This window comes from Schistocerca cancellata, chromosome 1, assembly GCF_023864275.1.
Source record: "Schistocerca cancellata isolate TAMUIC-IGC-003103 chromosome 1, iqSchCanc2.1, whole genome shotgun sequence".
In the NCBI taxonomy this organism is placed as follows: Eukaryota; Metazoa; Arthropoda; class Insecta; order Orthoptera; family Acrididae; genus Schistocerca; species Schistocerca cancellata.
Window position 1 is genome coordinate 630,785,111 of NC_064626.1, and position 24,191 is coordinate 630,809,301.

Below are 24,191 nucleotides of genomic sequence, written 5' to 3' on the forward strand. Positions count from 1 at the left end.
CTACGGTCCCGCACACCGTTAGGCCGTCTTCCGCTCACGCCCCAACATCGTGCAGCCCGCCTCCAGTGGTGTCGCGACAGGCGTGAATGGAGGGACGAATGGAGACGTGTCGTCTTCAGCGATGAGAGTCGCTTCTGCCTTGGTGCCAATGATGGTCGTATGCGTGTTTGGCGCCGTGCAGGTGAGCGCCACAATCAGGACTGCATACGACCGAGGCACACAGGGCCAACACCCGGCATCATGGTGTGGGGAGCGATCTCCTACACTGGCCGTACACCACTGGTGATCGTCGAGGGGACACTGAATAGTGCACGGTACATCCAAACCGTCATCGAACCCATCGTTCTACCATTCCTAGACCGGCAAGGGAACTTGCTGTTCCAACAGGACAATGCACGTCCGCATGTATCCCGTGCCACCCAACGTGCTCTAGAAGGTGTAAGTCAACTACCCTGGCCAGCAAGATCTCCGGATCTGTCCCCCATTGAGCATGTTTGGGACTGGATGAAGCGTCGTCTAACGCGGTCTGCACGTCCAGCACGAACGCTGGTCCAACTGAGGCGCCAGGTGGAAATGGCATGGCAAGCCGTTCCACAGGACTACATCCAGCATCTCTACGATCGTCTCCATGGGAGAATAGCAGCCTGCATTGCTGCGAAAGGTGGATATACACTGTACTAGTGCCGACATTGTGCATGCTCTGTTGCCTGTGTCTATGTGCCTGTGGTTCTGTCAGTGTGATCATGTGATGTATCTTACCTCAGGAATGTGTCAATAAAGTTTCCCCTTCCTGGTACAATGAATTCACGGTGTTCTTATTTCAATTTCCAGGAGTATATATATATATATATATATATATATATATATATATATATATACCGCTCGGTCAAAGTGGCCGATGGCTGTGTAAAACAAACGGTGCGTAATGTATTAAGAGACAAATAGTCCAACATGAAAAAGGTTACGGTATATCGAACCTAGTTCATTGTTGGATTGATGATGTCTTAGCACGCTAACACATGAGATCATTCATGGTGATGGGAACGGTTAGACGTGAAAGAAACTGTCGACCATAGTCAACAGAGTGTAAATAAAATGTCGTGTAACTAGTGCCTCCCGTCGGGTAGACCGTTCGGCGGGTGCAAGTCTTTCAATTTGACGCCACTTCGGCGACTTGCGCGTCGACGGGGAAGAAATGATGATGATTATGACAACACAACACCCAGTCCCTGAGCGGAGAAAATCTCCGACCCAGCCGGGAGTCGAACCCGGGCCCTTAGGATTGACAATCTGTCGCGCTGACCACGCAGCACCCGGGGGCGGATCGCAGAGTGTAATGGGAGCATTGCTGTAGACGATAGGTGCGTAAGATCTGGCAAATAATGTCGGGAGGCCCATGAGGCTGTTCACAGATGATGACGTTGTGACATTTGTAACGAAATAAAGACCTGTAGATTTCCTAAGTTTGGTGTTGAGATTGGTAATTGGCACAAAACATAAGAAGAATGTCTTTGAAGTATAAATACTGATTTGTTCGTTCCAATGACAGCACCATCGAGACAGAAGAATTAGAACACACGAGTCTCCGTGGCTACGGATTATACAAGGGGAACACGCCGACCAGCGATATCGTGCGACCAGAGGTCAACGCCAGGTATCCACGATAAGTCTCCGACGAGGCTACTCCATGGAAGGCCACATTGCACATTGCTCAATTTGCTCCTTCCCCGCAAACAAAATCTGATGCCTTCCGTGGGTCATTTTATGTATGGTCACTTTTTCTGGTGTCACCTCTATACGGATGATCGCAAGTGCGCCCAGGGAAGTATTTTGAGACAATATAGGATAGCCATGTTTTCTCTGCACCATAATACCGGAACTGTCCGCCGCCGTAACAATTTGCTGCGCAGCGTCCCGTCTAGTGACAACGATACTGCCCAAAGCCAACATGTTTCAGACGACCTGCTATTACGAGGTGACTCAAGACGAACAAGGCATAATGGTCCAGCCGCCCCGTGTAACAGACGAGAGACCGATTCCACTGCCGCTGTACTATAGTGGCCCACAGCGACATCTACTGAATGAGCACCCTCTTGGCCCTGCTGCTTTGCACCGCAGTCCACACCACAGCGCTAGTGCCACCTACAGTGTCTCCGCAGCAGCCTCCAACCCAGATTCAGATCGAGATGGCCCCATTTTCGGTATCACATCAAGCTCTAATGACCATCGAGCCACCGACACTAGCAGAATTGGAATCAGACCGGGTTCCAGCCGACTTGCAAGATGAAGGTGCCACGATGCTGCCATCATCCAATGAGGAAGAAATGGATCTCGCTCTCGGACTGAGTGTTCCCCCAGCGGTTTTCCTCGATAAGCCTGTAACCAGAATGGGTAAGTGTGAAGCCGCGGAGATCGAACTGCTAAAGAAATCTCTTCCGGGGGCCCTGTCCAGGCACTGTAGGTCCTGACGGCTTTAACGCGGTCCCAGCCATCAGTCTTGCATGTGTCTTGCATAAGTGAATCATTTCCGCCGGCCGCGGTGGTCTCGCGGTTCTAGGCGCGCAGTCCGGAACCGCGCGACTGCTACGGTCGCAGGTTCGAATCCTGCCTCGGGCATGGATGTTTGTGATGTCCTTAGGTTGGTTAGGTTTAAGTAGTTCTAAGTTCTATGGGACTGATGACCACAGCTGTTAAGTCCCATAGTGCTCAGAGCCATTTGAACCATTTTTGAATCATTTCCTATTGCTAGTTGCTATCGTGACTCTAATTAACGTCCAGACACTTCCCGTATCCGAACTGTTGCAACTCAGGATAAAGAACCTTATTTATTTCTAGGGTAATGATTTTTACTTTGTTACAATAAAGAAGTTATTTATTTCAGTCTTGAATATTCGGAATTCGTCACGGATCCTACAGTGGCGACAATGAGATAGTTGTGAGACTAGTGGTTTTTTCCAGGACAGTCTAGTTGTCAAGGGTTCACTGCTGATTACTGTCACATGCATTACGTCTCAGTTGGTGTATTCTTTCAGCGACTCTGTCCATAACACTGACACAATCATGTTTACTTCAGTGGAGATAACGAAACAAATGATGTAAACCTTTATGGACGGCCTATGGCAGTTTTTGCAGATTGTCTCAGAACAAATGGAAGCTGCTACGGATTCAAACACTGAGACAAGCCCATCGCCACTCGAAGCTTAGTGGAAGGATATCGACCTATTCCGCGGTTATGCCAAGCAATTGCGACAATGCTTCGTACTTTGTCACACCACCGGTGAGTCTAGACAAATGACCTTCTTTATTCAGAATGAGATTTTCACTCTGCAGCGGAGTGTGCGCTGATATGAAACTTCCTGGCAGATTAAAACTGTGTGCCCGACCGAGACTCGAACTCGGGACCGTTGCCTTTCGCGGGCAAGTGCTCTACCACTGAGCTACCGAAGCACGACTCACGCCCGGTCCTCACAGCTTTACTTCTGCCAGTATCTCGTCTCCTACCTTCCAAACTTTACAGAAGCTCTCCTGCGAACCTTGCAGAACCAGCACTCCTGAAAGAAAGGATACTGCGGAGACATGGCTTAGCCACAGCCTGGGGGATGTTTCCAGAATGAGATTTTCACTCTGCAGCGGAGTGTGCGCTGATATGAAACTTCCTGGCAGGAGAGCTTCTGTAAAGTTTGGAAGGTAGGAGACGAGATACTGGCAGAAGTAAAGCTTTTGACCTTCTTTATTACTTGGCACAGCGCTGAGTAGTGTAATTTCATATCACAGTTGTTCCCGATAACTGCGTTCATTGCGCTTTCATTCACTGACACTGCAGACGCGTTCGAGACGCCTCTCGATAAGCCGAAACACCTCAGTACTTCCAGATGCTTCTTCTTTCGGACGATTAATCAACAAGAACAGTCTTATCTTGATTTTATTTTTGAACCCTAACGCTTGGCAAAGCAATGCGACTTTTTTAAATTTTTTTTTACTATTTGTAAAATACGATTTTATTTTCAGATGATTAGAGACATTGTAGTTCAGAAGAGTGCTGATACAATATTGCGGCAGAATATTTTTAAACTGGATCGCCCAACATTGCACAATGTTAAGAGAGTCGTCCAAGCCTATGAAACTAACCGTCGGCTCGCAGAATTTACTGACTCGGAAGCTATCGGTATGTATGCGCCAGCAGGAGTACCTAATATGTTTCAAAATGCCGCTCATAAAAACGGGACTTTTCGGCCTCATACGTCGGATTCTTTTGGTTAAAGAGGGTAGGGTCAAGTATTTTGGATAGCCCTGGGGCTAGAGACCATTTGTATACCAAACAGACGGATCTTCTTAGTTTCATTGTCCTACAGTATTAAGTCCAAGTATGAATATTATACACCTCCTCCTGTATAGGCAAATGGAGCAAATCGGTTGGCTCCTTTGGCATTTGACGTGGTCTACGGTGGGCTTGATGGGTCTTAGGGAGGCACCATACTTCGTAGGTTGTTCTTCGGAAAAACCCACAAAAATAATACATTTTCGCCGTCACCAACAGACTAAAAGCCAACCGAGGATTCCAAGACGACTAAGCACAGCAAATTGCTGAAATTCTTACGATATGTTGTTTCCAGGGCTCTCGGGTGTCCAGACGGATGCAATCGTTGAAGTCCCGCGATATTTAGGCGAATAATCTTTTCGTCATCATCAGGTGGTTCAAAACACTTGATGATACCCGAAAGGTTATTCTCCGAAATATCGTGGGACTTCAACGATCGCCCGCATCTCGTGGTCGTGCGGTAGCGTTCTCGCTTCCCACGCCCGGGTTCCCGGGTTCGATTCCCGGCGGGGTCAGGGACTTTCTCTGCCTCGTGTTGGCTGGGTGTTGTGTGCTGTCCTTAGGTTAGTGAGGTTTAAGTAGTTCTAAGTTCTAGGGGACTTATGACCACAGCAGTTGAGTCCCATAGTGTTCAGAGCAATTTTTTTTTTAACTTCAACGATCGCATCCGGCTGGACACCCGACAGCCCTGGTATCAACACATACGCCGGAAAGCCTACGATCACATTCTTACGATATGTTCCTAAGATCCAGATCTCGAACAGTCTTGAAAATTTTGTTAATATCTTTATCTGTTTCCGAGATATAGAGTTTCGAATGTATCCAGCTTGTACACGTCAAATACGCACATAAAATCAGGTGTGAAGCGAAAACGTAGCATTTTCCCGCTGGTGGATATTGCAACAGTTCATCGGCACAGCACACGTCGCCTTCATCAACACGGTGATGCACTTTCACAGCAAATTCGGCCGGCTACCGCCCTCGCTCGGCGGCCACTAAGCAACAAGTATTCTTTTCACTGCGGCACTCGCTATGCCCAGGCGGACTATCCCAATCGCCACGCCATTTTCCGTGCATGCGGAAAGAAGGTCACGTGCAGAACGTTTGGTTGAACAACGGAAGGAAATTCAAAAAGGCATACTCAGATGACAATATGGAATTTGATTCGGTACAGCCAGACCATGTGGAGAAACGGCACAGGATTCCGATTTTCTTCAACATTGCCGATAAACCCATAACCGTTCACGTGGACACAGGTTCAGCTGCTACGCTAATTAATCCCTCTACGTATAGGCAGCTGAGCTCTCCGAAGCTAACACAATCGAAACAGAAACCAGTTGGCTGGCGGTGGCCGAGTGGTTCTAGGCACTACAGTCTGGAACCGGGCGACCGCTACGGTCGCAGGTTCGAATCCTGCCTCGGGCATGGACGTGTGTGATGTCCTTAGGTTAGTTAGGTTTAAGTAGTTCTAAGTTCTGGGGGACAGATGACCTCAGAATTTAAGTCCCACAGTGCTCAGAGCCATTTGAACCATTCTGAACAGAAACTAGTTGGCTACAATTAGGGTAATATATCAATTAGAAGCCGTACCGTCATCAGAGCTGTTTACAAAGGGGTTCCGTGGATCATTTATATCACATTCGTCATCCCCACAGACGTGCAGAGCCTTTCTGCGTTACATTCCTTTCGCACTTTTTGATCCCCAGTCAATGACTTTGTCAGCTTCGTTGCTCCACATACGCCTTCTGGAAAAGTCAACCCCTTTGTTTGAAATTCAACGATTTCTTCATTCTGCACACAGTTGGTAGTGCCAATAATTTTTAAGAAAACATTTCGTTGAATTCAGACGCTCGTCCTAAGTTTGAGCATTGTCGTCAAATTCAACAGGCCTTGGGTCACGCCACAGGTATGGAGTAGATCGTTTAGTACAACTGAGCGTCTTCAACCGATTTCTAGTAGCACTTGAGGTTCGTCTATTGTAGCAGCCCGCAAATCTGAAGGAGGTATTCGTATTCTCTTAGTCACTGTCAACCCCCAGATTTTTGTGGTCTCTTTCCCAATCCCTCACCTCAAGCATATGACTTCGAAGTTACTTCTTATATGCAACTCCCTCTCGATGAGGACTCGAAGACATTCATGGTGATAAGCGAGTGCGCCGGAGATTTTCAAAAGACTTTCGGAGGAAAATACAAACCGGGTACAGGGCTGTGCGAACTACCTCAGCGGCGTTGTAATCTCTTGGTCATCTAAGAACGATCACTTACAGAATCTCGAGAACCTCTTCTCTATTTTCCGGGAAGAGCTCTACATCGTAGCCGCGATAAGTGCCACTTTTTCAAGGCAGGTCTTTAGTTCCACGCCCACCTTATCAGAGCGAAAGGAGTCTGGCCTTCCAAGAAACATCTAAAAGCGATTCAGGAATTGTCAGAAACCCAGAAGCTTTCCGAATTTTTGTCGGTTTCAGAGAAAATCAATTAATGTTGTTGTGGTCTTCAGTCCTGAGACTGGTTTGATGCAGCTCTCCATGCTACTCTATCCAGCGCAACTTCTTCATCTCCCAGTACCTACCGCAACCTACATCCTTCCGAATCTGCTTAGTGTATCCATCTCTTGGTCTCCCTCTACGATTTTTACCCTCCACGTTGCCCTCCAACACTAAATTGGTGATCCCTTGATGCCTCAGAACATGTCCTACCAACCGATTCCTTTTTCTAGTCAAGTTGTGCCACAAACTTCTCTTCTCCCCAATCCTATTCAATACATCCTCATTAGTTACGTGATCTACCCATCTAAACTTCAGCATTCTTCTGTAGCACAACATTTCGAATGTTTCTATTCCCTTTTTGTCTAAACTGTTTATCGTCCATGTTCCACTTCCATACATGGCTACACTCCATACAAATACTTTCAAAAATGACTTCCTGACACTTAAATCTATACTCGATGTTAACAAATTTCTCTTCTTCAGAAACGCTTTCTTGCCATTGCCAGTCTTCATTTTATATCCTCTCTACTTTGACCATCATCAGTTATTTTGCTCCTCAAAATAGCAAAACTCCTTTACTACTTTAAGTGTCTCATTTCCTAATCTAATTCCCTCAGCATCACCCGACTCAATTCGACTACATTCCATTATCCTCGTTTTGCTTTTGTTGATGTTCATCTTATATCCTCCTTTCAAGACACTATCCCTTCCATTCAACTGATCTTCCATGTCCTTTGCTGTCTTTGACAGAATTACGATGTCATCGGCGAACCTCAAAGTTTTTATTTCTTCTCCATGGATTTTAATACCTACTCCGAATTTTTCTTTTGTTTCCTTCACTGCTTGCTCAATATACAGATTGAATAACATCGGGGAGAGACTACAACCCTGTCTCAGTCCCTTCCCAACCACTGCTTCCTTTTCACGTCCCTCGACTCTTATAACTGCCATCTGGTTTCTGTACAAATTGTAAATAGCCTTTCGCTGCCTGTATTTTACCCCTGCCACCTTCACAATTTGAAAGAGAGTATTCCAGTTAACATTGTCAAAAGCTTTCTCTAAGTCTACAAATGCTAGAAACGTAGGTTTGCCCTTCCTTAATCCAGCTTCTAAGATAAGTCGTAGGGTCAGTATTGCCTCACGTGTTCCAACATTTCTACGGAATCCAAACTGATCTTCCCCGAGGTCGGCTTCTACTAGTTTTTCCATTCGTCGGTAAAGAATTCGTGTTAGTATTTTGCAGCTGTGACTTATTAAACTGATAGTTCGGTAATTTTCACATCTGTCAACACCTGCTTTCTTTGGGATTGGAATTATTATATTCTTCTTGAAGTCTGAGGGTATTTCGCCTGTTTCATACATCTTGCTCACCAGATGGTAGAGTTTTGTCAGGACTGGCTCTCCCAAGGCCGTCAGTAGTCCTAATGGAATGTTGTCTACTCCGAGGGCCTTGTTTCGACTCAGGTCTTTCAGTGCTCTGTCAATCTCTTCACGCAGTATAGTATCTCCCATTTCATCTTCATCTACATCCTCTTCCATTTCCATAATATTGTCCTCAAGTACTTCGCCCTTGTATAGACCCTCTATATACTCCTTCCACCTTTCTGCTTTCCCTTCTTTGCTTGGAACTGGGTTTCCATCTGAGCTCTTGATGTTCACGCAAGTGGTTCTCTTATCTCCAAAGGTCCCTTTAATTTTCCTGTGGGCATTACCTATCTTACCCCTAGTGAGATAAGACTCTACATCCTTACATTTGTCCTCTAGCCATCCCTGCTTAGCCATTTTGCACTTCCTGTCGATCTCACTTTTGAGATGTTTGTATTCCTTTTTGCCTGCTTCATTTACTGCATTTTTATATTTTCTCCTTTCATCAATTAAATTCAATATTTCTTCTGTTACCCAAGGATTTCTTTTAGCCCTCGTCTTTTTACCTACTTGATCGTCTGCTGCCTTCACTACTTCATCCCTCAGAGCTACCCATTCTTCTTCTACTGTATTTCTTTCCCCCATTCCTGTCAATTGTTCCATTATGCTCTCCCTGAAACTCTGTACAACCTCTGGTTTAGTCAGTTTATCCAGGTCCCATCTCCTTAAATTCCCACCTTTTTGCAGTTTCTTCAGTTTTAATCTACAGATCATAGCCAATAGATTGTGGTCAGAGTCCACATCTGCTCCTGGAAATGTCTTACAATTTAAAACCTGGTTCCTAAATCTCTGTCTTATCATTATATAATCTATCTGTTACCTTTTATTATCTCCAGGATTCTTCCATGTATACAACCTTCTTTTATGATTCTTGAACCAAGTGTTAGCTATGATTAACTTATGCTCTGTGCAAAATTTTACCAGGCGGCTTCCTCTTTCATTTCTTAGCCCCAATCCATATTCACCTAGAAAATCAGTTAGTGCAACAGATTCATACCCAACACAGCCGCCATCGCTGCACACCTCACCTGCCTACGGCACCAAGGAAGATGTCTGACGAATGACGACATTCTTTCAACTCACCCAAGCAAGCACTGAAAGATGTTGTTGTCTCATCCACTACGACAACCGAAAACCTCTCTTTTTAGCCACAGATGCTTTTTAGTACGATCTTGGAGTAATGTTCAGTCTGCGTATCAGCGGTAAGGAATTGCTGTTCTTTCGCCCCCAAAACATTAACTCGGATCAAGTTTCAGACTCACAAGCAGAAAAGTTGGCTATTTCTATGATTTGTGGGGTAAAATGGATCCACCAATACTTTTACTGCCATCCGCTTTACAGTTTTCGCGGACCACGAACCACTGTGCGCCTTATTCTGACTAAACGTGCCCGTTCCTTGGCGAACACGATTAAAAATACAATTGTCGGCGCTGTACCTTGCCTCGTATCAGTATAACATTGAAGTTAAAATCTTGTGTGTTGTTAGGTCGAGTAATATTTCTTCGACTTTTCGGCCCCTCTGCTGGGATCTTCTTCAGGATCTTACGGTGTTCACAGCAGATGTTCACAGCAGCAGACTGAGCGTTGTCAGAGAACAAGGTCTCCTTCTCTTACAAAGGGAGATTTCTGCGAGTGTGCTGGAGAAGTGGGATTATTACGTAAAAATCTTGGGCGGCCATTGATGGACCATTGTCATTAGATAGTAAGAGAAGTTCTCCCGCGCTAATGCCAAAAAAGGGGAGTTATTGTCTAAAACTCCTGGGGTTACCATTATTGGGCCAACATCATTGGTTAGAAAGTCGTTTATCCAGAACTTATGCTAGAGAAGAGTAGTTGGTTAGAATTCCTCCGGCTGCTAATGGTGGGTCCAAATCATTGTCTAAAAGCGAAATGGGCAGAGCATGAGAGAGAAATGTTCATCCAAGCTATTATGGTCCCCAGAGGTGGCTTCCAGAGCGTTGTTTATATTGCTCACACGCCTCGGCCGAATATTAACTTCCTTGACGGCTGGGAGCCACGATGCTGGAAGCCTAAAGCCGCCCTCTCTATTGAAGTTACGTCCGTTCTTAGAAATTTCATTTTCTTCTATAAATGTTGGGTTCTTTAGCCAGCATACATACGTTATTGAAATCGATGTGAAGGCTTCAGTCCTCGTGGTGTTCCGCTTCCGCCAATTTAGTACTTTGTTTCAGCAGTGTGTGGCATTCATGTTCCCTAATACGATATTCAACAATCCTTCCCGTTTCGCCTATATACACTTTGCCACAGTCACTTGTCATTTCAAGGACACCCGCAATGTGGAGGCTATCAGCCGCATCCATTTCCCGTCGAAAAAAATCTTTTATTTTGTTTTCACTGAAGAACGTATTCAGAGTACCATTTTTCCTTAGAATTCTGCGGTCAGAGACCGCAGAAACAAATGGTAACTTAACAGTCCTTTCCATTAGCATAATTAATATTTAGCTTAAAATTCCTGTCTATGGATAAACTGTCATAGCCATTGGCCTTCACTGACTCTAAAAAATCCCAACTGTTGTCGTCGTTGACACAGAAGGCACGTGAAAGCAGAGTGCTGAACACGACTTGTTTCTGTACTGGGTGGTGGTGCGAAGTGGCATTTAAATACCTATTTGTGTTAGTAGGTTTCCGATACACTCTGTGTCGTAGAGTGTTGTCAGATCTTCTATATAACTACACATCTAGGAACGAGAGACCGACCCCACTCTCAAACTCCAAAATGAAATAGATATTGGGGATGAATTCCATTTAAGAAATTGTGGAACCCATGAAGCTCTTCTTCCCTCTGTGGCCCATATGGCAAACGTGTCGTCCACATAGTGGAGCAAACAGGAAGGTTTCGAAGGAGCACTACTTAATTCCTATTACTCGAAGTGTCCCATAAAAATGTCATCTGCTACTGGCGACAAGGACGACCCCACAGCAAGACCGTCACACAGTTCATAGAATTCACCATTGAATTTAAAATAGCTCGATCGATTAAATAAATCCATGAAGTAGCAAACACCTGGAGCAACATTCTCCATTATGAACTTAATTGTGTCTGATACTGGGATTTTAATAAATAACGATGTGACATCGAAGTTAACTTGATGTCCCTCGCGGATACCTTCACCGTGCGTGTAATTTCCAAAAAAAGTCTCGAACATTTGACAAAAGTATTTGTTTTTCCAGCTAGATGTCTCATTTTTCCAGACAAATGATTTGCTAAAAAAGTAAGTTGGCAAGTTAATCGCATTCACTATAGGTCTCAAAGGAACCGATTGTTCATGTACATAGGGTAGTCCATACATTCTGGGTAAGACAGATATTCGAGACATTAGATTCTTCCTAATAAAGCTACCATTCTGGAGTCTTCTGTCAGATGTTTCACTTTCCGAACGATTCTGGTCATCGGATGGCCTTTTCTTCTTTTTTCAGTTGCGGTACGCAGGATCAGCTATTAGCTGTTTCATCTTCTTGTGGTATGCCACAGCGTTATAACAACTGCAGCATTCCCTCTATCTGATTTCGTCACAACAACGCTTACGTTTCTCTCGAGTTCGTTAAGAGCTTTTCTTTCCTGCGCCGATATCTTGCTTTTGGGTGGTTTCGATTTATGTAGAATTCTCGACACGTCTTACTTCTGCGACCTGCATTTTCGGATAGCAAAACAAGATTGCCTCGACGGTATTTACGAGTTCTTTGACGCAAATTCTCTTAGGCGTAGTTGCTAAATTCATACCTTTCCTCAGAACTGAAACAGGTTTCATCGAGCACCTCTGACGAGAGATTCACCACTGCTCGTTTCGGATCCACAATGGAGTCTTTCTTTAACACTTTAACCGTCATTTTGTACAACTCCTCTTTCTGTTTCGTAGCACTGAAGTCCAAAAATCTTCCTGAATGATCAAACGCTATTATGTCCTCTTTACCCCAGTCTTGAGGTGAGAGAGTTGCAGCCAGTAAAAAATGTAAAGCAATTAACAAGGAGCTATAATAATTGAGGTCTGCACGTATTTGCTGGATTATTTCATGACGAAGTGCTTTGGCCCACCCTTTGGTAGATCCTCTTGGTTTTCATTGTCTGCACATGGCTACTAATTCTGGCAAATTTGGGAATAACATCATTATCACGACACCCGGAGATAAAATCAGATCACTCAGTAATTTACCTCTTCTTCTACGCAGGTTCTACAGTCTTCTAAGGGTGGTATTATGTATTGTTAGCCAATCAGCAGATTGTAATAATACATACATAATGTATTTTTTGGGCAAACATACACTTTTTAATTGGAAGAATGCGTATTGACATTTAAAAATTAAAAGTAGGATAAATTAGAACGTCAGCCGTATATGTTGCAGGATTCTAGTGCCACTCGTTTACGAGATATCGCGTTTTGAAAAGTTTCCACACCAACACTTGTTTGTGCCGTTCAACCTGCGTAATTGCTAGGTACGATGTAGTTACGTCTGCTGAAAGCAAGCTTTGTGTTCCTTGAGTGTACTGTGAATTACTAGTGAGTTAGTGTGTGACAGTGCAAGCAGTAGGCCGTGAGTGGACGATGGGATTTAACAGCACAGAAAACGCCAACATGGTCATGGTGTATGGAGAGTAGGAAGAATGCAAACCGTTCTCCTATGGTGCATACGGTAAGATTTCCATAAGACATCAACCATCTCGACAATTATTTATCAACCTCTTCAACCAACAGTGCAGTCTCCTAACAGACTACCTCCCACGAATGCTACAAGACGTTCCTCTGCAGACTAAGAGGAACTTGTGATACCAACATAATGTATTTCCAGCCCATAGTGCACAAAGTACTACAACATATCTTCACGAAGTGCGTAGTATTAGGCGCAGAGTACCTGCACCTTGGCCGAATTTCACGCCTGTAGACTTGTTTTTGTGGAGAAAGCTGAAAGACGCAATCTACAAGGACACACCACTACACCCAATGATATGCAACAACGTATTACTGCAACCTGCCAGGACATATCCGCTGAGACGCTAGCACGTGTGCAACAGTCATTCTATAGGAGACTGGAAGCGTGTATTACCACTGTCGGTGGTCATTTTCAACACAACGAGTGATGATCAGTTTTCTCGTCACTGGTCATAATGTACGTAACTAGTGTATGCACTTGTGTTGCCCTTTTGTATGTGCTACCGCAGGTAGTCTGTATGCGTCGGTGTGCGAACTTGACAAAATACAGTATTTTGTAAGTAACTCGGGCTAGAATCCTGCAACATATACCACTGGCATTCTAATATACCCTATTTTTTTATTTTGTTAATATCAATAGGAATTGTTCTATTTAAAAAATTTTATGTCTGCACAAAATATGCACTATCTAAGTATGATTACAGTCTGTTGAATTGCTGATGACACAAGCACCTTACTAACATCCCGTTACTTGAGAAACGCAATAGCACTTCCCATTTCCGCAATATTTGTGGTGCAAATTTTGGGTGATTTTCCCTGTATACATTCGTCACCGCGTCACATTCTCGCATCGCCACCAAGAGCAATCATTCTCGCTGTAGGCAGTGGTCATCATGTTTCGGCTCATCAATACGGTGATGCCGCCAGATCATAAACCACTTAAAAATAACATTTTTATAAGAAAGGCTGTGAACGAAATTTTCTGCACTGTATAGTATCCGTACACTCTCTTACGGATGGGGAATATTATTTTTGACTGCAATGCAGATATTTTGAGAAAGTCGTTGAAGTTAGTTGGTTCACATAATGTTGAACCTACCATTTTCTGTTGGAACTTAGCCTGGAGAGAGGACAACACAGCAGAAAGCCACATTCTGCAAGCGGATTGGAATCGAAAGAGGGAGCACTGCCTCCGGATGTAGAGGGCGAGATGCGACGGCGAGAAAACCGCGGTGTGGAGCGGCGTGCAGTGTTTGCGTTGCGTGGCTGCCGCCTCTCCGCCGTTCGCCTCGCCTCACCTCGCCCGCCTTAGCTGGGCCCGCCGGCGGCAGCGGCAGATCACGGCCGCGTGTGCGCACGCGCAAAGAGTAGCGCACGGCCGGGGCACAGTGCGCGCCTGGCGACTCGGCAGACCGCACAACACGGCGGCGCCCCGCGACTCCGGCAGCCAGCAGGCAGCAGCCAGCATCCAGACACCAGCCACAGGTGAGCGCCGGTCTCAGCTGACGGCCTTCGATGCGACGCGCCACGCTGGCTGTGCTCTGCGGCAAATCTTCCGTCGCTGGCCCCATTGTCGGTACCTGTTTCACGACACTCTGGCAGGATCCACCAGACTCACCCTCCTTAAAATATATAGTGTCATTGTTCAGCTTAGTATAGCCAGGCGAAAACTTCCAACTATTTTTGCTATTGTTTATCAGCGGATAGTTGCCCGCAGTTAAGATTTAACTTTCTGATAATATTGTAGAATTTTCCAGTTGTATTCTTACTGTGGATGGCTGTTGTTGTAGGCCTGAGCCCGAGGGCTGACGTCAAGTTGCTCTCCAAGCCAGTTTATCCTTTGCGATTCTTTATATATCTTCACAGCAGCCGAACAATGCATCAATTTTCTGTATCCATATCTGCATCGCTATATATTCTGTCATCGAATATTTTACGCCAAATAACAGAAGTAATCTACCACGTCAAGTGCCTCATTTAGCAACATAAGTAGAATGTAAAATCCTATCACAGCACAAAAAAGGCGAATATGAGAAGAGTTATTGATGTAAAAGAAGGAAACTAGATTATCGATTATCTGGAAGCTTCAAAGACGTTTAATTAAAACATCTTGGCATATTCGTGTTGTTTTGCTTGTTAGTACTAGTACCATTGCCATGTTATATAATCCACCGTTTCAAGTAAAGTAACACGATACATGACACCATGTCGTATGATGTGACACATGCCATCATGGCCGGCCGGAGTGGCCGAGCGGTTCTAGGCGCTACAGTCTGGTACCGCGAAACCGCTGCGGTCGCAGGTTCGAATCCTGCCTCGGGCATGGATGTATGTGATGTCCCTAGGTTAGTTAAGTTTAAGTTGTTCTAAGTTCTAGGGGACTGATGACCTCAGAAGTTGAGTCCCATAGTGCTCAGAGCCATTTGAACCATTTTTTTGCCATCATGTCACCCAACATGGCATTTGTCACGTCGTACAATATGAGGTAAGGTGTTTTTGCATCCCCACCATGCGATAATTCCCACTACACAAGCATCCCCGCTATCGGATGCTTCCTATTGTAGATGCATCCCACTCTCTAGAAGCGCGTAAATTCGCGTCTGTTTCTTCTTAACTGCCTCATCATACAAGTAACAGGGGGTAGGTTAGGAAGACAAATAGTCCTCTCGGTGAAAAAAATCATCGCAAAAATGAAAAAAAATCTTTTAGAATCCCTCCAGGAACAAATACACCCGCATAAATTTTATCCCTCCAGAAATAGTTCTTGGACTATTACATGTATGCTCTTCAACCATGTGATATTAAATATCGTTTACTACGGCTGGCGAATCTTCTGGGTTTTGGACACAGGATCAAAGAATTTAGGCTATAAATTGCGAGGGTGCAGGTACGCCAACACCTTGGAACTCAGAGAGCTAACTGTGCTGGACAAGTAGGGTTAACTCATAAAAAAGCCTGAAATGTACGGTTGCTCTTATATAAACTACTCTGAAGCTGTCAGATAAGTCGAAAACCTCGTTCCCTTCTTTTACATCCCCAATACTGTCCAGCACATACTCGCCTTTTTTGTGCTACGATAAAAGTATTTTCCATTCTGGTTCCCAACTTTCACTCCACCATAATTTTGACATTAGACCGCCATTTCTTGACAACTGATGTAGACTTTTGTTTTTTCGCGAGATGACTGATTCGGTATAGTTTTTTTATTGTCTTTAGAATATGTTTCTTATATCGCGGCTTCGTATAAAGCTTTCAGAAAACAACAGGAATACCATTAATTACGTGTACTTGTATAACTTCTTTCAAAATTTGCATCGATTCGGCCAAGTCTGAAACATAGTAGTACCGCGCGAAAAAAACAGACACAGAAAAAAACTTGCTTTTTGCACGTAAAATCCGAATGTAGCTAGATTTTTGATGGCGAGTTTTCAATTTTCTTAGACGAAGGTACGATACACCAGTGGACCAAATCTCAACTATCACTCATTCTCCACTCCCAAGTTATTTAGAAGTGACTGTTTCTGTACACAAAATCCGAACGAATCAGCATGACAGTTTTTACATGTGAAATCCGAACGGTGCACAAGAAAAGCAGACAAATGGTGTCATCAGCTCAGTATTAATTTCAGCACAATTAAAATCTTTTGCATAAGGAATTAATCGATTCACGCAATTTGCCTGGGCGCCATCTTCGGTTCGTCTCTCAGACATTGCGTAATATACTTTAACATAGATATAGTAAGACAGATTTTCGAATAGGTATACATAAGGCCTATGGTCCGCACTAAACCCAATGCTTCTACCCCACATAGGAACCGAGCACCAAGATCCCCCACCAAAACCACGATTCTGCGCTGTTACTTTCTAGGTATATTTGTTACAGCACTTCCGCACTGAATCGGGTTTCCTTGGGATTAACTGACGTAATTCGATTACGATTCATTACCCTTGCTTTACTGTTATTTATGTTGACATTGTAGTCTCTTTCAGACACTATGTAGTTGACGTTAAACTGATCCCTCAAGTCCTTTGCTGTCTCTTACAGAATTACAATCTCACTGACGGTTTTAAAACATTTCGTTTTCTTCTCCCTAATCTCCTAAACTGTTTTAATTCAACTGTCGCAACGAGCGTAATGGTGCAATAGTTCTGAACTCTTCCGGAGAATCGGGTCTGAATGATCCGTCTGACCATTCTGTTTAATGTTCTGCGTAAGACCATGATACATGAAATGTATTCGCAATTGTGAATATTGACAACCATCAGCTGTATAGTGGAATGACGACAATGGACATTTTTACCGTGCTGGGATTCGAACCTGGATATCTCGCCTATCGCAAGCGGTCGCCTTACCGTTAGGCTATCCTACCACGACTCACGACCACACCCAAACTTCCATATCTCGTCAACACGTTCCTACGACCTGTACTCCTGTATCCATTATGTATATTGAAACTTCCTGGCTGATTAAAACTGTGTCCCGGACCGAGACTCGAACTCGAGACCTTTGCTTTTCGCGGGCAAGTGCTCTACCAACCGAGCTACGCAAGCACGACTCACGCCCCGTCCTCATAGCTTTACTTCCGCCAGTATATTACCGCACAGGCGAGACATTTTACTTGAAAGTCGTTTGCCCGGTCCCGGCGGATAAACGTGATATTATTCCGAATTACAATGCATTGTTCCTTTGGACATGCATGTAAGTCCAAAAGAGCAGGCACTGAGGCGACTACAACCGGATGTCATCTGAGGATAATGCTTGGATTACGAGGTCGTCGCAGATGTCCTTCCTCTACTTTCTCCAGTCCGATCTAATGCCCCAGTGTACTGGACCATACTTAGATTTTTCTATTCCGCCAGTTGGTGTGTTTAGTGTCACACAACACATACTGGCAGCAGATCTTAGTACAGGCCCCGAGTGATAACGTTTCACTAAAAAACTCAACTTCTACTATTTTAGAGAATAATTCTATGTCCCTCTTAGAAAACTTCGATCCACAGACATAACCAAAATTTATACAAGATTTCCATCGCATGTGTCTGATAACAAGTACCAAGCCTTTGAAAATGATTTAAATTTCAGTTACATTTTTAATATACTCATTTTTTACGTCGTCTCTGTTCATTAACAAACATGTAACTATATAATCACGATTCTCGATTTAGACTTGAAGCCATTTCATGTGGTCCTACATGAAGGAGTAAACATGTAAAACTAAGGTTATATATATATGAAGAACAGTGATGGAAATTTCAAAAGTCAGCCGCTACTTGGGTGGACGTTTCGTAAATTTTATATGGAGTTCTATAGCTATTCAGTCGTGGCAAACATTCACAGGACTTTATATACAGTTTTTGATACATACGCCCAAGAACCAGCTGGATTCAGAAATATACAAGTACGTGCGAAATAGCCTTTGGCGACGAATATTCGAAACGGCTTAAATCGGAAGCTGGTTGATTGTGAATACACGGCTTTTAATAAATACAGTCGGGGTGAAAAATAAATCTGTCTTTCGAAAACATTTGTCTCAGGAGACCAAAGAGCAAATATTATTTGGTAGTCTTTCCTAAGAATATGCTCATGGGAAATACCCACGACCACTTCTTACTTCAATAAGTGTGTTGACAGTCTCTCTTACAATCACTCAGGATTCATAGTCAGTTACGATTCGATGGATCCATTTCCAGATATTATACTCTAGGTATCAAAGGTAGCGGACCTGAAGTACGGGCAGTAACCCCTTTGTGTCATAAAACGAAGAGACCAGTAGCGTGTCCCCTGCTACGAAGCGTGTGCTGCCGGTGGCCGCTTTTGGTCTCGCGGAAGATCTGCTATGCAGGTTTACATCTTTCATAACGACACAATACGATTCTTTCCGCTGAATCTGTTGTAGACTAAAGAACCAGATCACTTATCTAATGTATTAATTTCCTCTCTCATCACTTCGCAGATAAAGGGTTAATAACGAAACGCCTTCACCTCTCAATCGCGCAAGAATTATTTCCTAACATGCTCTCTACGATTCTCTCTCTTACGATTAAAAGTAATGTTGCAATGTCTCTTTTCCCTTTTCCTCTTCCATTGGCGAGTCGTCGCGGGAACAACGATAGTAGGTAATCCTCAATATGAGGTCGAATCTCTGTAACTTCATGATCAGTTCTCGAGATGTACATACGAGGAAGCTGGCGATCATGGGTGAGATTGGGAGAGAGTGAGCACAATTTTATCTCAGTGTGCCTTTTATTTTTTGAATCTCATTTCCTATATTATAACTATATTCATTTATATTTATCTTCGTTGGGCGCTGATAACCTCGACTTTGCGCCTCTAAACCACAAACACACACGGCATACGAGGAAACCATTCTTTTAGGAATTATAAGTATTCATCTATGAATGTAGGATCTTAAACTTTCAACAGTAAATCAATCCGTGATGGACAACGCCTCTCTTGTAGCGTCTGTGACTGGAGTTCACTGGCCGCACTCGTGACACATTCACGCTTACTAAATTAACCGGAACGAAACGCGCTGCTGTTCTTTGAATGTTCTCTATTTCCTCTATCAGTCCTATCTGGTGCCAACAACCTGACGAGCAAGAATGAAGTATTGGGTGAACGAGCGTTTTACAAGCTACCCTCTTTGTGGTTGGACTACACTTCCTCAGGATTCTACCAACGAATCTGGGTTTTGTATGTGCCTTACCTACAATTAGTGTCCACCCCGGTAGCTGAGTGGTCAGCGCGACAGAATATCAATCCTAAGCGCCCGGTTTCGATTCCCGGCTGGGTCAGAGATTTTCTCCGCTCAGGGACTGGGAGTTGTGTTGTTCTAATCATCATCATTTCATCCCCATCGACGCGCAGGTCATCGAAGTGGCATCAAATCGAAAGACTGGCATCCGGTGAAATGTCTACCTGATGGGAGGCCCTAGTCACACGACATTCATTCACCTACAACTAGTTTCATTATGTCTTTTGCTATAGTGAACTGACATTTACATCACTCAATGATCGCTCTCTGTTCCTATGATTTTTCTTATCATTCCGAACAGATGACTGCTAACCAAGTCAGGTTTTGGTTAGACTACTTGCTCCATATTCAGTTCAAAATGTATACATTTAGAACTCTGCTTGGACACTGAAAGCTATTGCATCTACATCTATATGATGACTCTGCGATCCATAATTAAGTGCACTGCAGAGAGTTCATTTAATCAATTTAAGCTACTTCTCTATCATTCCACTCCCGAATGCCGCATGGGAAACTCGAACACATAATTGTTTCCGTGCGAGTTCTCATTTCCCTTATTTTATTATGATTGTCATTTCTCCCTTTGTATGTGGGTGCCAAAAAAAAAATATTTTTACACAGTGAGGAGAAGGTCCTGTCGCTACGAAACACGCCTTTGTTTTAATGAGTGCCACCTCAAAGTGTGTATCATATCAGTGATACTCTCTCTCCAATTTCGTGATACTACAGAACTAGCTGCCCTTCTTTGAGCTTTTTAGACGTCCTCCGTCAATCCCAGTGTGTAGTTGTCCAGAAGAGGGCAGGGAAGCGTAAGGTAAGCAGTCTCTTTATTAGACCTGTTGTATTTTCTAAGAGTTCTACCATTTAAACACAATCTTTTGTTTGCTCTCCCCACAACCTTATCTATGTGTTCGTTCCAATTTAATTATTAGTTATTGTAATTCCTAAATATTTAGACGGGTTTACTGTCTTTAGGTTTATGTGATTTATCGTGTAACTGAAATTTAGCAGATTCTTTTTAGTACTCATGTGGATGACTTAACACTTCTCACGATTTGTATCATTTTCCACTTCTTGCACCATATAGATATATTATCTAAATCATTTTGCAATTTTTGATCGTGTGATGCCTTCGCAAATGATAGCATCATCTGCAAACAGTGTAAGATGACTGCTCACATTGCCTCCTAATCAATTATATAGATCAGGAACGACAGAGGACCTATAAACTTCCGTGAGGAACGCCAGATATTGTTGTTTTACTGCATGACTCTCCGCCAGTTATCATGAATTGTAACCTTTCTGACAGGAAACCACGAATCCAGTGACACAACTGAGATGATACTCCACAGTCCCGCTATTTAATTAGAAGTAGCTTGTGAGGAACGGTGTCTAAAGCCTCCTGGAAACCTAAGCACACGGGATCAGTTTGACGGCCCCTATCGATACCGCTCATTACTTTGTGAGAATAAAGAGCTAGTTGTATTTCACAAGAACGATTTTTTCTGAAACCGTGTTGGCTATTTGTTAATACATGTTTTTCTTCGAGGTGACTCATAATTTTCGAGCACAGTACATGTTCCAAAATCCTACTGCAATTAGACGTTAGTGACATGGACCTGTAATTCACTGGATTACTCCTATTTACTTTTTTTTGTATATTTGTGTGACTTCTGCAATTTTCCAGTTTCTCGATACGGATCTTTCTACGAGCGAGCGGTTCATAGACTGCTAAATATGGAGCTATTGTGTAAACATTCTCTGAAAGGAACGTCGCTGGCATACAATCTGAACCAGAAGTCTTGCGTTTCTAAGTGTTTTGAGCTGCTTCGTTACATCGAGGATATCTGCTTCTGAGTTACTCATGTTGTTTTTTACTCCACTTATGTTCTACTTGCTTCGTCTAATTTTGTGAAGGAACTTCGGAAAACCGTGTTTAGCAACTTTTCCGTAGTGTTGATGTCATCAATAAAATCACCACCGATATCGCGTACTGAACGTATTGATCGCGTCTTGCCGCTGGTGTACTTTACAAACGACCAGAATCCCTTTGGGTTTTCTGTCAGATTTCGAGACAGAGCTACGTTATAGAAACTATTAAAAGCATCTCGCTTACACATTCTCGCTCTTGCCGTCGATGCTATTTCTCTGAATTTAAACCACATCTGTTCTACGCTTAAATAGTCAGACTGGAAGGAATGGAGGTGCCTCTTTAGCAAGATGTCAAGCCAACTTTTATCCGCTTTTTTAAACAGATGCTTCTTGCATTTATTTTGCAAGGTCTGAATGTTACGGCATTCAATCTATGCTACAACAGCCTTGTGGTCACTAATCCCTGTATCTGTCATGATACTCCTTATTTGGTCAGGATTATTTGTTCCTAAGAAGTCAAGTATGTTTTCGCAAATTCTTTAAGAAAGTGTTTCCAATGCAATCAGTTTCTTCTGTGTCGTATTAGCTGTAAATTTTGTTTAATAGTTTCTCCAAGTTCAGATTTTCTATGAAAGTTTCCAATAGAACAACTTTTATTTTACTGCAATAATGAACACAATATCCACAGTACGCTTGGAAATTAGTTAAACCTTCCCAACGGAAGCAAACAAGGAGTTTGCAGTGCGTGAGCATAATCATCTTAGCACAGAAGTAGAATTTTTTATGTCAAGAAATTTGACAAAGATTGGAAAATTTATCTCTTGTGATGCCGCAGGTCTGAAATAAAGTAAGCTACGTCGTAGCAGCACCTGTCTGAAATCTACAACATGCGCTTGTGCCAGTACCGTCAACTGGGTATACTCTCTCGAGAGCAATTAATGCCCCCGATATTTCCTTGCGAAATCGAGATATGGATGGGACGGAACGTTGCGCTAAGCGCCTCCATCTGAAACAAAGGATCTGAGCTGAACACGAATAGCGTCCATTAGGGGGATTCAGGACCGGCGGCATAGCAGGCCGGCCTGGTAGGGCGCAATTTCAGCTGGACTTGGGACACACATCGATATCAGTGCTGAGCTACCGCAGCGGAGCGACAAGCATATTTTAAGCGCTAACAGTTCTACATGTGGAAACAAATAGCATAGGTGTGGAACACCCGACCTTGGCTGCAGTATTCGTTGTCACAAAAGAGCACCATCATTAAATGTAGTGGACCCAAACAGAGCAGTTACTGTGCCAGACTGTGATAGCGAATCACCGCCCCTGCGCTTTCAGATGCATATTAATCCAGACCACCATCCCATAAAGAAACAGATTTCTGATCTACAAGTTTTTACATGAGTACAGAGTGAACGCTACATGAAAAACGGCAACTAAGATATTCAAGATTTGATACATTCCATACATTTGATTGCTTTTCTAAGGTAATGCGCTAACTGTGGTGATTTTATAGAAAATTTTTAGACCAATTTTTTATCCTGCGTTGAAGTCCAATAATATGCTTTCTGAAAAATGATATGTCACTTCGGCTTACGTGTGTATTACCTGCAGCTCATAATCTTACATGGATTCTCCAACTTGAGCAGTTCACGCATGTGTGAAAAATTCTTCTGCCATATCATAAAAAAGGCGAATATGACCTGGGCAGAGTTAGGTACGTAAAAGAAGGGAACTAACGTTTCCGCTGGCAGCTTTCAAGACGTTTAAATCAAAACATCTTGATGTTTCCACGCAAAATTGTTTTAGCGTCCCTTATGGAACCAGTCTGCCCACAGAAATTTTATCCCCCCAGAAAAACTTTTTGTAGCTATTGCACGTATATTCTTCAGCGATGACTGGCGAGTCCTCTGGATTTTGGCCACAGGATCAGGAACTTATGCCTGTAGATTGCAAGATGCCATCACCTTGCTCATTGCGATGGGGAAAGGTATTCCTAAAGGTTTACAGTACACTGTACAGAAATGGCGCGCTTCAAAAACCTCCCAAAAGATGTTATTTTTTGCACGTAAAATCCAAACGACTGAAGACGTTTGCAAACGGTTAAAACTTAATTTAGACCAAGGTCATATTCAACGATGGACCAAATCTGAACCATCAGTTTCAGTCCAGTCCGGAGTTATTTAAGGGTGCACGTAAAATCTGAACCGTGCACAAACAAACGATGCCATTAGTTGAGCATTAATTTCAGCTCAATTAAAATCTTTTACAAAAGTAATTAATTGATTTGCACATTTCGTTTGGTTCGTCTTTCAAACCTTGTTTGTATACTGTAACACAGTTACAATAAGAAAGATGCTCAGACGGGTATATAAATCGTCGCTGACTAAATCAACAACTTTTACCCCATGTTCCCAGCTCAAAAATAGGAACCGAGGACAAATATTTCTCAAAAACTGTGATTCTGCCCTTTTTCTTTCCATAAATATTTTTTATGATGCTAATTCTTATACGAAAGAGGAGTTCCCCAAACTCACCAAGTTCACGATACCGTCAAGCGCACGAGAGGATATTACTATTGTGGGATATATGCTATTAACGGCAATCATGGATAAAGTTAATCCACCTTATTTCTTTTGTGAAGGTATCAGAATGTCACTAGCACTGCAATG

At 43.4% G+C, this 24,191-nt stretch overlaps 1 protein-coding gene across 2 annotated transcripts in view; it reads left to right on the forward strand.

Moving 5' to 3' along the window:
- The first annotated feature begins 14,286 nt into the window (after positions 1–14,286).
- The window catches only part of LOC126162012 (GTP-binding protein Rhes-like), a 469,298-nt gene continuing 459,393 nt past the window's right edge, over positions 14,287–24,191 (forward strand). Inside the window, exon 1 of one of the 2 annotated variants that reach the window (XM_049918238.1) lies at positions 14,287–14,380. The gene's annotated coding sequence lies outside the window, so the exon portion shown is untranslated. The remainder of the gene's footprint in view (positions 14,381–24,191) is intronic. The other variant, XM_049918246.1, reaches the window with a different exon arrangement.